Source organism: Staurois parvus, unplaced genomic scaffold (assembly GCF_062004578.1).
Source record: "Staurois parvus isolate SC_StPar_1 unplaced genomic scaffold, SC_StPar_1.0 ptg000168l, whole genome shotgun sequence".
Lineage (NCBI taxonomy): Eukaryota > Metazoa > Chordata > Amphibia > Anura > Ranidae > Staurois > Staurois parvus.
Genome location: NW_028317964.1, coordinates 5,481,799 through 5,494,615, shown reverse-complemented (window position 1 = coordinate 5,494,615; position 12,817 = coordinate 5,481,799). Strand labels below are relative to the sequence as shown.

The 12,817-nt window shown below is 40.7% G+C and overlaps 1 protein-coding gene across 1 annotated transcript in view; it reads right to left on the bottom strand.

Moving 5' to 3' along the window:
* SAXO2 (stabilizer of axonemal microtubules 2) overlaps positions 1 to 12,817 on the bottom strand; it is a 42,885-nt gene that overhangs the window by 25,671 nt on the left and 4,397 nt on the right. The gene's annotated exons all lie outside the window — the stretch shown is intronic.

The window sequence follows — 12,817 nt, the reverse complement described above, 5'->3', positions numbered from 1 at the left end:
AGAAGACTACTGGGACTCTGTACTCTGGAGTGATGAGACCAAGATAAATGTTTTAGGAACTGATGGCTTCAAAACTTTATGGTGATAAAAAGGTGAGGAGTACAAATGCATGGTGCCTACAGTGAAACGTGAAGGTGGCAGTGTCCTTCTGTGGGGCTGCATGAGTGCTGCTGGTGTCGGGGAGCTGCATTTCATTGATGGTATCATGAATTCACAGATGTACTGCTCTACATTGAAAGAGAAGATGCTGCCATCACTCCATGCCCTTGGTGGTCGTGCACTTTTCCAACATGACAATGATCCAAAACACACATCTAAGGCCACTGTTGTATTTCTGAAGAAGAGTAGAGTGAAAGTGATTCAGTGGCCAAGCATGTCTCCTGATCTGAACCCAATTGAATACCTATGGAGAATTCTGAAGAGACAAGTTGAGCAGCACTCTCTGTCCAGCATCCAAACTCTAAAACAGGTCGTTCTTGAAGAATGGAAAAAGACAGATGTTGCATTACGTCACAAACTTGTTCATTCCATGCCTAGAAAACTTGGTGCTGTCCTTGCAAACCATGGAAGTCATACAAAATACTAGATGGAGTAGTTTCTTTTGTGGGGTATATTCTTTTTGCAACAACTAATTTGAGTAAAACTAATCTAAGTTATATTAATAAACTTACTTTCATGTAATGACCTAAACAAATGTTCTGTAAAACTCAGTTTTGTAAAAATTTAGCAGATTGTTCTTGTGTTCACTGAAATATTGATTAAAATCTTACTTTTCAAAAGGGGTGTACCCATTTATACTGAGCACTGTACATATACTGTATATATATATATATATATATATATATAAAATTAATTTACAATTGCGACCCAAGTCATATCGTAATTGAATGTTATTAAAAATGACCTTTCCTTTTCAATCTGCAGTGTTGTAATCTTCTATTAACTGTAATGCAATATGGCTACCTGGAGGTGTTCTGTACACATATGGTGTACAGAACGTTCTCTCAAAATGTAATTTCCTGCTTGTGTGATGGGCTTACTGATTTTCCCAGAAATTTCTGATATTAACTAACCAAATGCTGGCTTTCATCCTTTTATCTGGAGTACACCTTTAGGCCTTTTTGATACATTTCAGGCAGTAGTTTGATGTGTTACTTGTGTTACTATGTATTACACTGATCTCTAAGAGATGTAATAAAAACTAGTTGCAGTCATCAGATGCCATTACATCCCTGTCCCTGTGTATTTGTTTTCCTTAGTAACTCTTACCAATGTGTACAGAACAGCATAGGCACACCCAAGCTACGCTACTAGGCAACTACTCAACATTCTGTACATGGTACAGGGACCTCAGCTACCTATATCTCAATAGGCTTAAATTATAACCTTTTGCTGCCTGAGAGATACATACAACAGCAAACAAACACTGAGTAATGTCTTTTATATCATTGACACCTGTGAAAAGAAATCTGTTTAGGGAAAATTGACAGGAGGTAAAGGTAAATAAAGACTGAAGCAAGGTAAAACAAAGCCAAAATTAAAGCAATGTTTCATCTACTCTAGGCACCAAATATCTGTGTATACTAAAAAGTCTATTAATAATAATAAAAGAGACACTTCGGCCACTGAAAATGCATGTACATTGGTTCTGTACAAATGGGGCATAAAAACAAATGTTCTTAGGCTATTTCGTGTGCTGGTCGAATGTTTTCATTAATATAAAATAGAAAATACCACATTTGGGCACAGTGGGGTCAGTTTAATAAAACTGGAGAGTGCAAAATCTGGTGCAGCTCTGCACAGAAACCAATCAGCTTCCAGGTTTTTTTTTTGCCAAAGCTTAATTGAACAAGCTAAAGTTAGAAGCTGATTGGCTACCATGCACAGCTGCACCAGATTTTGCAGTCTCCAGTTTTAGTAAATCAACCCCCATGTTTATCTTGCTGCTCCAGGTGTGTCCGCTCACCCGCTCACCCGCTCACCCGCTCACCCGCTCACCCAGCCTATTGGAACAAATGCAATAGGATCCAAAGAGCTGCACACTTGAAAACTACATTCACTTTTTGATAATCTTTAAAACACCAATACAGCAACAATAGACACTGTGGGAGCACGGAAACACAGTCAGTTTTGCGCTGCTAGCTCTTATTCGTAACTATATGAATTGGATGAATTAAGTTACATAGTTAGTCTGGCTGAAAAAAGACAAAAGTCCATCCAGTTCAACCAAAAAAAAAAAAGTATAATCCTATACCCACAGTTGATCCAGAGGAAGGCAAAAAACCCAGCAAAGCATGATCCAATTTGCTCCTGCAGGGGAAAAAATCCTTCCTGATCCCCCGAGAGGCAATCGGATATTCCCTGGATCAACTTTACCTATAAATGTTATTATCCAGTTATATTCTGTGTATCCAAGAAAGAATCCAGGACTTTTTTAAGGCAATCCACTGAGCTGGCCAGAACCAACTCTTCAGGGAGTCTATTCCACATTTTCACAGCTCTCACTGTGAAGAAACCTTTCTGTGTTTGGAGATTAAAGTTCTTTTCCTCCAGACGTAAAGAGTGCCCCCTTGTCCTCTGTGATGACCTCAGGGTGAATAGCTCTACACCGAGTTCACTATATGAACCACTGATAATATTAATACATGTTGATCATATCCCCCCTTAATCTCCTCTTCTCAAGAAAGAATAAATTCAGTTCCTCTAATCTTTCCTCATAGCTGAGCTCCTCCATGCCTCTTATCAGTTTGGTTCCCGTTCTCTGTACTTTCTCCAGTTCCCCAATGTTCCTTTTGTGAATTGGTGCCCAAAACTGAACTGCATATTCCAGATGAGGTATTACTAATTGTACAGGGGTAAAATAATATATCTCTCACTCTCTGGAGTCTATAACTCTTTTAATACAAGAGAGGATTTTGCTCGCTTTAGAAACCGCAGCTTGGCATTGCATGCCATTATTAAGCTTGTGATCTACAAGAACTCCCAGATCCTTCTCCACCATTGATTCCCCTAGTTGTACCTCCCTCCGTATGTATGATGCATGCATATTCCTAGCCCCCAAGTGCAGAACCTTACATTTATCAACATTAAACCTCATTTGCCACATAGTTGCCTAATTAAACAGAGCATTGAGGTCAACTTGTAAATTGGAGACATCCTGTAAGGACGTTATTCCACTGCACAGCTTGGTGTCGTCTGCAAAGACTGAAATTATAATTTTTAATCTCAGACCCTATATTGTTTATAAATATATTAAAGAGTAAGGGTCCCAACACTGAACCTTGGGGTACACCACTGATGACCCTAGACCATTCAGAGTATGAATCATTAACCACTACTCTCTGAATACAATCTTTTAGCCAGTTTTCTATCCACTTACATACAGATTTTTCCAAGCCTGTAGACTTTACCTTACACATTAGCCGTGTGTGGGGAACTGTGTCAAACGCTTGCAAAATCCGAGTATACCACGTCCACCGCCACCCCTCTGTCCAAAGTTTTGCTCACCTCCTCATAAAAAAAAAAAAATCAGATTTGTTTGACAACTTCTGTCTTTTTTGAATCCATGCTGTCTGTTGCTTAAAATATTTTTTTCCAGCAAGAACTCATCTATGTGGTCTTTTGTTAAACTCTCCAGTATCTTCCCAACTATAAAAGTTAAACTAACAGGTCTATAATTACTTGGTAAAGATTTTGTCCCCTTGTTAAATATTGGCACCACATTGGCCTTACGCCAATCCAGTGGTACTATGCCAGTCAATAAAGAGTCCCTAAAAATTAGAAACAATGGCTTTGAAATGACAGAGCTCAATTCTTTAAGTAACCGTGGGTGTATGCCATCCGGTCCAGGTGCTTTATTCACCTTTATTCTGTCTAAATAGTTCTGGACCATATCAATTGTGAGCCAATGTGGATCATCTGGAACTGTGTCAATAACATACCCATTATGGACAAGAGCTCCCCCATGCTCCTTTGTATACACAGAGCTGAAGAAGGTATTCAATAAATTTGCCTTCTCTTTATCCCCAGTCACCCACTCTAGATTATTTTGTAAAAGGCCTACATGCTCGGACTGAACCTTTTTACTATTAATATATTTGAAGAATTTGGAGTTTGTCCTGCTATCTTTTGCAATCAGTCATATTACAAAGATTAGGTATTATTATCATATTACAAAGATTACGTAAATCTAAAGTTTATTGTACATAGATTGTATGGTAAAATTACAATGTGTGTGGTGACCCTAAAGGTGACCTCAATTTAAGGACAGGTAAAGGGTTGACAGATATAGTTGCAGGTATTGACCTGAACATGCTTTCCTTTAGCTTCCACAAAGGCTGTGATGGGGAAAAAAACGTAGTCCTGTTATTCTCATGGTTCTAGCATAGTCACCGGTGTCAAATTAGGAGCCACTAATGAGGACTGGTAGCATGGCTGACTGAGCTTGAGCAGTAAGTAGTGTTGGGTGAATGGGGTGGGTGGTGCCCATTTTGTATTCGATTAACAATAAGGGAAAAAGTAGAAGGGGTCTTGGAAAATAGATGCAGCTCTTCACAGACAAAACTAAAGCTACACATGGTATGGGCTTACTATTGAGAAATCCCTGGAATCCCACTGCTCCAAGGCTCCACGTTTTGTCCTCTGCTCTACTGGACCCCACTCCCTCTCTGTACAGGTAATGTTCATGAAACAAGGTCACATACTGGTGTCATCGCTTCCTTTAAAAATCTTTATTAGCCTGAACAGTGCACATCGAGGTCCCTGCCACAGAGACCTGATATTCTAAAACGTTTCACTGTTATGGACATCTCTACTACTAAGCTGCGTTTGCTCAGCTGTAGAGGGTCAGCACAGTGGCTAAATGGTTAGCACTTATGCCTGGCAGTACTAGGGTCATTGGTTCAAATCCCAACCATGGCACCACCTGCCTGGAGTTTGCATGTTCTCCCTGTGCCTGCGTGGGTTTCCTCTGGGTACTCTGGTTTCCTCCCACACTCCAAAGACATGCTGGTAGGTTAATTGGATCCTTTCTAAATTGTCCCTAGTATGTATATGTATGAATGTGAGTTAGGGACCTTAGATTGTATGCCCCTTAGGGACTGATGTGAATGTACAATATATATATATGTAAAGCACTGCATAAATTGACGGCGCTATATAAGAACCTGTAATAAATAAATAGAGGGTCGAATGAGCTAACCAATATGGCCTCAGTAATAGAGGGCTGTCATATAGACTAACCCATATACTGTAGGCTTAGTCATAGAGAGCTGTCGTATGGGATAACTCATATGGGCAATGTTGCAGAAGGCTGTCGTATGGGCTAACCCATATGGTCTTAGCCATATACGACTGTTGTATACTAACCCATATGAGCTTAGTCATAGAGGACTGTCGTATAGGCTAACCCATATAGGCTTAGTCATATAGGCTAACCCATAAGGGTTCTGTCTCAGAAGGTTGTCGTATGGGCTAACCCATATGGGCTTAGTCATACAAGGCTGTTGTATGCCAACTCATATGGGCTTAGTTGTAGAGGACTGTCGTATGGGATAAACCATTTGGACTTAGCTGTAGAGGGCTTTCATACGGGCTAACCCATATGGGCTCAGTCATAGAGGGCAGTCATGTGGGCTAACCCATTTGGGCTCTGTTGCAGAAGGCTGTCACCTGGGCTAACCCATATGGGCTTAGTCGTAGAGGGCTGTCATATGGGCTAACCCAAACAGGCTCAATTGTATTGGCCTGTCGTATGGGCTAAGCAGAAAGGGCTCAGTTGTAGAGGGCTTTCATATTTCCTAACCGATATGGGCTTTGTCATAGAGGGCTGTCGTATGGGCTAACCCAAATGGGCTCAGTTGTATAAGGCTGTCGTATGGGCTATACCACAGAGGGCTGTCGTATGGGCTTTTCATACGGGCTAACCCATAAGTGGTCAGTCTTAGAGGGCTGTCGTATGGGCTAACCCAAATGGACTTAGTCGTAGAGGGCTGTTGTATGGGCAAACCCATATGGGCTTAGTCGTAGAGCTGTCGTATGGGCTAACTCATATGGGCTTAGTCTCAGAGGGCTTTTATATTGGCTAACCCATATGGGCATAGTCATAGAGGGCTGTCATATGGGCTAACCCATATGTGCTCAGTCATAGAGGGCTGTCGTATGGGCTAACCAGTATGGGCTCAGTTGTAGAGGGCTGTCATATCGGCTAACCCATATGTGCTCAGTCATAGAGAGCTGTCATATGGGCTAACCCATATGGGCTTAGTCATAAAGGGATGTCATATGGGCTAACCCATATGGGCTCTGCTGCAGAAGGCTGTCATATGGGCTAACCCATGTGGACTTAGTTGTAGAGGGCTGTTGCATGCTAACCCATATGGGCTTAGCCGTAGAGGGCTGTCGTATGGGCTAACCTATATGGGCTTAGTCGTAGAGGGCTTTCATATGGGCTAACCCATATGTGGTCAGTCATAGAGGGCTGTCTTATGGGCTAACCCAAATGGGCTCAGTCGTATAAGGCTGTCGTATGGGCTATACCGCAGAGGGCTGTCGTATGGGCGCTCAGTCGTAGAGGACTGTCGTATGGGCTTACTCATATGGGCTCAGTTGTAGAAGGCCGTCGTATGGGTTAAGCAATATGGGCTCAGTCATAGAGGGCTGTTGTATAGGCTAACCCATATGTGCTTAGTCATAAAGGGATGTTGTATGGACTAACAAGTATGGGCTCTGTCGCAGAAGGCTGATGTATGGGCTAACCCATGTGGGCTTAGTCGTAGAGGGCTGTCGTATGGGCTAACTCATATGGGCTTAGTCTCAGAGGACTTTCATATTGGCTAAACATATGGGCTCAGTCGTAGAGGGCTGTCATATGGGCTAACTCATATGTGCTCAGTCGTATAAAGCTGTCGTATGGGCTAACTCTAGCCTTCTATGACTAAGCCCATATGGGTTTTCCTATACGACAGCCCTCTACGACTATTGCAGTTTAAGAAAAACAGCTAGGTTGCAACCTTGGCCCTGCCTTGTGATTTTAAAGTGAAGTAGCAGCAACAACTTGAAGAGGTCCTTTCCCTGCTTTATCCTCCTGCCAGCATGATCCTTGTCAGCTCCTGTGCATTCTAGACACCTGAATGGTTCTGTGTATTGCCCCTCCCTCCCTGTCTAGGTGCTCCTGAGCAGGAGATTACAGCAGATTTAAATGAAGTCAAATTCAGATATTTGTACTAGATGCATTTAAAAATAATTGTAAAGTTATTTATTTATTTATTTATTAAATAAATGCGTACCTGTATCCATTGCTTTCTATTTTTATAATTTTTATATCTGCTTGCAGTTCAGTTTTAACTAACAGTCAGCTGTTGGATAAATGTTATGGTGTAGGTGGGGTAGGAATGGCCAAAGAAAATCTAAAAGTGCTTCCAGTCACTTTTTGTTAGGCTGCCTATTGGCCTGGAGGTCAAGATGAGCTTGGAGGCACGTACGTCACCATAGAAAGGAGAACTATGACAACATGACCTTTATCAGAAGGTGAGACCTGGAGACAAATCGGAGAATTTTGTTATACACATTTCAACCAAGTTGCTAACCATACATTTTTTGTCAGGTACTGCTCAAACTCATTTAATACATCATGATTTGGTTATTAATATTACTAGTTTGTATTTTTATGGATGTGTAGCTCAGTCTTTCTCAACCTTTTTACTGCAGAGGAACCCTTTAAACAATTTTCAGGGCTTGGGGAACCCTTACTAAAACCAATTAATTGGTGGTCAGTGGGAAGAATGCCCTCCTTACAGTAGTGGTCAGAATGTAACATTCTTTACAGGCAGCTAAAAAGGTCATTGGTGTCCTGCAGCTGGCTCCAAGTGGTGTTGGCACCATCAAATGCAGGTCAGTCAGCCACAACTCAATGAACTCCTAGCAGTCACCAGAGAAACTGCTGGTTTAGCTGTTAACAAAGAAACATATAGTATGTACAGTATACTATACCTGGTAGTACAGTATTGCTTTTTTCATACTATACTGAGCTAAAACATTTAATTTTTATTTAAATCTAATTAGACCCAATAAACTAAATATGGTCTTGTGTTTTTATGGCTCAGCAATGGTTGCCTCTTTGTGGTTCTGGTACTCAATCAGCACACTATGAAGTAACTGTTCTCATCCTCTTATTTGAAAATTTAGGAGGCAAAATTTTTACTATTACTATTTAGCTTAGTACTACATTATAATGCTGTGCTAGAGCTCACTTAGAAAACTAGAGAACTAGAGAAAAGGAGAAGCAGATGAAGTGTGTGACTACTTAGATTCTTGGTAGCATTTTTATAATCTGGATTAGAAAATGACATCCAAAATTAGTCACCGGTCACACCGCTGCGATTTAAAATCATGCAATTTGTGTCTAACTTCAGCACGATTTCTGAAGACTTTATTGCTACTTTTGAAGATTTTCAATTTCTTGCAATTTGTAGTGCGATTTCCATTACATTCTATGTATGTGAAATCGCAACAAGAAAAGGTAATGCAAGAAATACTTTAGAAATCGTGCTGCAGCAAATCACACGTATTAAGACACTGATATTCACATTAATTAGATGTGATTTCAATTCGCAAATCGCACCTGAAATCACACCGGTATGACCAGGCATGTAGTCTTGATGGGGTTGATTACTAAAACTGGAGAGTACAAAATCTGGTGCAGCTGTGCATGGTAGCCAATCAGCTTCTAACTTCAGCTTGTTCAATTAAGCTTTGCAATAAAACCTGGAAGCTGATTGGTTTCTATGTTATACCAGATTTTTCACTCTCCAGTTTTAGTAAATCAATTCTGAAGTGTAGAATGAATAAAAGTGCCACATTAATATCAACAGCCCATCATAAAGTATACTCCACAAAGAAAGCCAGCACGTTTTGGGTACTCAAAACACTGTCTTCAGGGCTGAATCAATGGGAATTGGTCATGGACTGAAGTAGTGGAGAGATGAAGGTATATACAACACATGCAGGTGCCTGACATTGACCTGGTGTTATGCACGCCAAAAATATTATTACTCCAGGTACTTAAATAGTGCCATCAATTTATGCAGCGCTTTACATATATATTGTACATTCTATGTATTTTTATTCTATTTATATTTTAAGAGTATTTAATCTTTTTTTAAATTTTGCTTTAAAAGTATTTTTTATTTTATATAAATATTCAGTTTATTTACACAATAGCTTAATATTTGGATAAACATATAACTAACCTAATGTACTGCTTTTGGAAGAACCAAATACACAAAAGTATTCAGGTTAAAGCTTTATCTGTAAAACCCTGTATTTAACAAAAGAATGCAAAAGTCTAAAGCTGGTCATAGATGAATTGAAAATCAGCTGGTTCAGCAGGGACTAATCTAATTGAATTCTCACAAATGGGAATGAAGGAAAATGTTTGTTCAATCACTGCTGCGGCCAAACGGCTGCAGCACTGATCAGCGTTTTCTGAAAGCGGAGGGGTCCCTGCTGTCAGAATACAGCAGCGCAGGGGGGAGGAATCCTCTATCTACCTCCAATGTGTGGATGGGGGAATCCATTCTGTGTTTTTGATCAGCTGTCTGGCTGATAAAGAAAAAATTGATCCATGTATGGCTCAGGGTCATTGACCCTTCCGCTAAAAAGTGGATTTATTGCTGCATGCATCCCTGTTTTGAAATCCTGGAAAATCTTCCCAATGAGGTCACAGAAAGCAGTACAAACTGGCATGGGTTCTGACCCCTCCACCCCACTATCCAAAACTTAACAGCTAAGTTCACCCTTTCCATAAAAAATTTGATAAAGTCAGGAGGTCCCAGTAGAGGGCTTTGAGAAAACTTTATAACTATATTGTCATACTTACAGGCCTATTGGGCCCCCTGGAAGCCTGGCCAAAAACAAGCCCAGGTAGCAATTGCTACATCTTGCCTTGGTATTAGGACATGAGAACCATGTGGGAATTACTAACTGGGAGTTGTCCGGCCAGACTTCCAGAGGGGCCCAAATTGCCTACAGGGATGACAACAGAGTAAATAAACATTTTACAAAGCTGCACTAAAAAAAGGGGGGAAGGATGGAGGTTGGTCTAACAACTAGCAGATGATGGAATGAGGAGAGGCTTTAGTTGCTAAAGCATAAAATATATTTAAATTTTAATTGGTGGGTAGGATATCAATTAGAGGGTCATTATTTAACAGTCTGATTTGAAACCATTGTGTATATTGAGAACATTTACTATTGATTTTTAGGTATCTGTAGGCAAGGATTGAATGAAAGATTCCCAGATATCAAAGAATTTTTGGACCCATGACCCCTTATCCAAGGAGGCCTCCACCCATTCCATGGGAAAAACATAAGAGCATTTGTCTATAAACAAAGAAACCGTGGGGGGTTCTGGGTAGATCCACTTATGTAAAATGGTTTTTCCTGCTACAAGGGATATGACAATTGGGAGTTGTTTACATCCTCTTGAGATTTTAACACCTGGTATGTGGATTAGGCCAAATAGTGCCCATTCAGGGGTTAGAGGTAAGTAGTTTACTAAATGTGTGGTAGCATAATGCACAACTGTTTTCCAGAATCGTTTAATCTTGGGACATGCCCAGAAGGCATGGAACAAGTCTGCAAAATGTCTATAATTATATTGTAGCAATTGCTACATCTTGCCTTGGTGTTAGGACATGAAAGCCACGTGGGAATTGCTAACTGAGAGTTGTCTCACCAGACTTCCAGGGGGCCCAAATTGCCTACAGGTATGACAACAGAGCAAATAAACATTTTAAAAAGCTGCACTGTTTTTTTTTGTATGACAATAACAACAAAGCCCCAGTAGAGAGCTTTTGAGAAATGTTTATAATTATATTGTAGCAATTGCTAAGTCTTGTCTTGGTGTTTGGCCATGAAAATCATTTGCTAACTGGGAGTTGTCTGACCAGACTTCCAGGGGGCCCAAATTGCCTACAGGTATGATAACAGAATAAATAAACATTTTACAAAGCTACACCATTTTTTTTTTGTTCTATTACAATAACAACAAGCCCCAGTAGAGAGCTTTGAGAAATGTTTATAATTATATTGTCACACTTATAGGCCGAATGGGTCCCCTGGAAGCCTGGCCATAAAAAATGTGTTTGCATTTGCTATGTCGTGCTTTGTTGCTAGGACATGAAAACCATGTGGGAATTGCTAACTGGGAGTTGTCCAGCCAGACTTCCAGGGGGCCCAAACTGCCTACAGGTATGGTTGCAAAACAAATAAATATTTTACAATGCTGCACAGTTTTTTTCTATTACAATATTTTTATAAATTTGTCAAAATAACAATAAAACAGGCACACAGATCCGCATACAAATAAACATCCGGAGCAACAGTCCAAATCAAACTGTATCCCCCGTGTCAGACATTAATGATCAAAAAGAGAGGAGTGTTTTGGCTGCAAACATTGAAAACACAACCATAGAAAGGCACCAGTTTTTGCACGCTCCAGTTTTAGTAAATAACCCCCCATAAGTCTCTCATACTCTGATTAGTCTCTAGAACACCTAAATGGCTTATAAAAATATATGGTCAGTAATTGTTACTCCTGATATAACCAATTCAAAAGGTTTATTAACTGATGATTCCTGAAAAACAGATGTATCTAGCTTAAAAATAATAATAGTCAAATTTAAAAAAAAGTTTCTGTCTGGAGTTGGTGCCCATCCAAAACCAATACTTTGGTTATGACAGAACATTGGTGGTCTTCATCATTCAGAAGACAGAACTTGCTCAGGGATTCAGAAAATACAATGCGCTTGTTCACACCTGTGCATTTTTTGTGAGCTACAACTCAGGATGACAGAGCACTAAGGGCTTAATCATACTTGCTTTAGTCTTTGAAGAGTGATCTGTGTTTGGATTGCTTCTCAGAGGGCATTTTTACAGGCAGTGAGGAGGGATTGTATCACCTGCTACACCCGCTGAAAGCAACAAGGGGTATAATTCCTCCTGCGAAGCACAGCATCACGACCGAGGAATAGGTACACCAGCATTTTCTGCCTCAACAGCTAAAGTTGTAGTACTTAGGAGGTGGTAAAAACGCAGCACAACCATGGGATTTTACAATGCAATGGGGGATCATGGGGCCCCTGTGTCCTTGCCCAAACTCAAAAAAGCCTATGAAAAAGGTACCAGGGGCATCTCATGGGGCCCCCTACTGACCCCGGCCCTCGGGCAGTGCGCATGTTGCCAAATGGTCAGTCCGCCCCTGGTCTGAAACCTCTCTTCGAACAGACATGCGGGAGGCAGTAAATCCCCACCCAATTGCCTGCTAACTTCAGGCCCAAGTGAAGCAGGGCCTATGCCTGGCTCACACTAGTGCGATTTCTCATATGACTTGAGTCGCACAGAATCGCCCGACAATGGAAATCACATTGTTTTCAATTATGCCTGTTCTCATCAATGCAACTGTGATATGTGTTTAGGGAAGGGTCCTGTGCTACTTTCGTGTGATACAGTCTGATTTTGTGACCCATGGACTTCAATGGAAATGCATCAAAAATGCATGTGAATGTGTAGTAGTAGTAGTAGACACCCATAAAAATGAACCCAAAAATGGACAGCAGTAAGGCTTGGTTCACACCTATGCATTTTTTAGTGCTTTTTGCAGAAACGCATTACAGTCCATTTAACATGGTTTCCTACGGGACATGTTCACATCTATACATTTTTCAGCCGCTGTGTTTTTGGAAAGGGTCACAGACTTTTTTTAACGCGAAACAGTGTGTCTTTGGTTCAATAGACTTCAGTGGAGACGCTGCAGAAA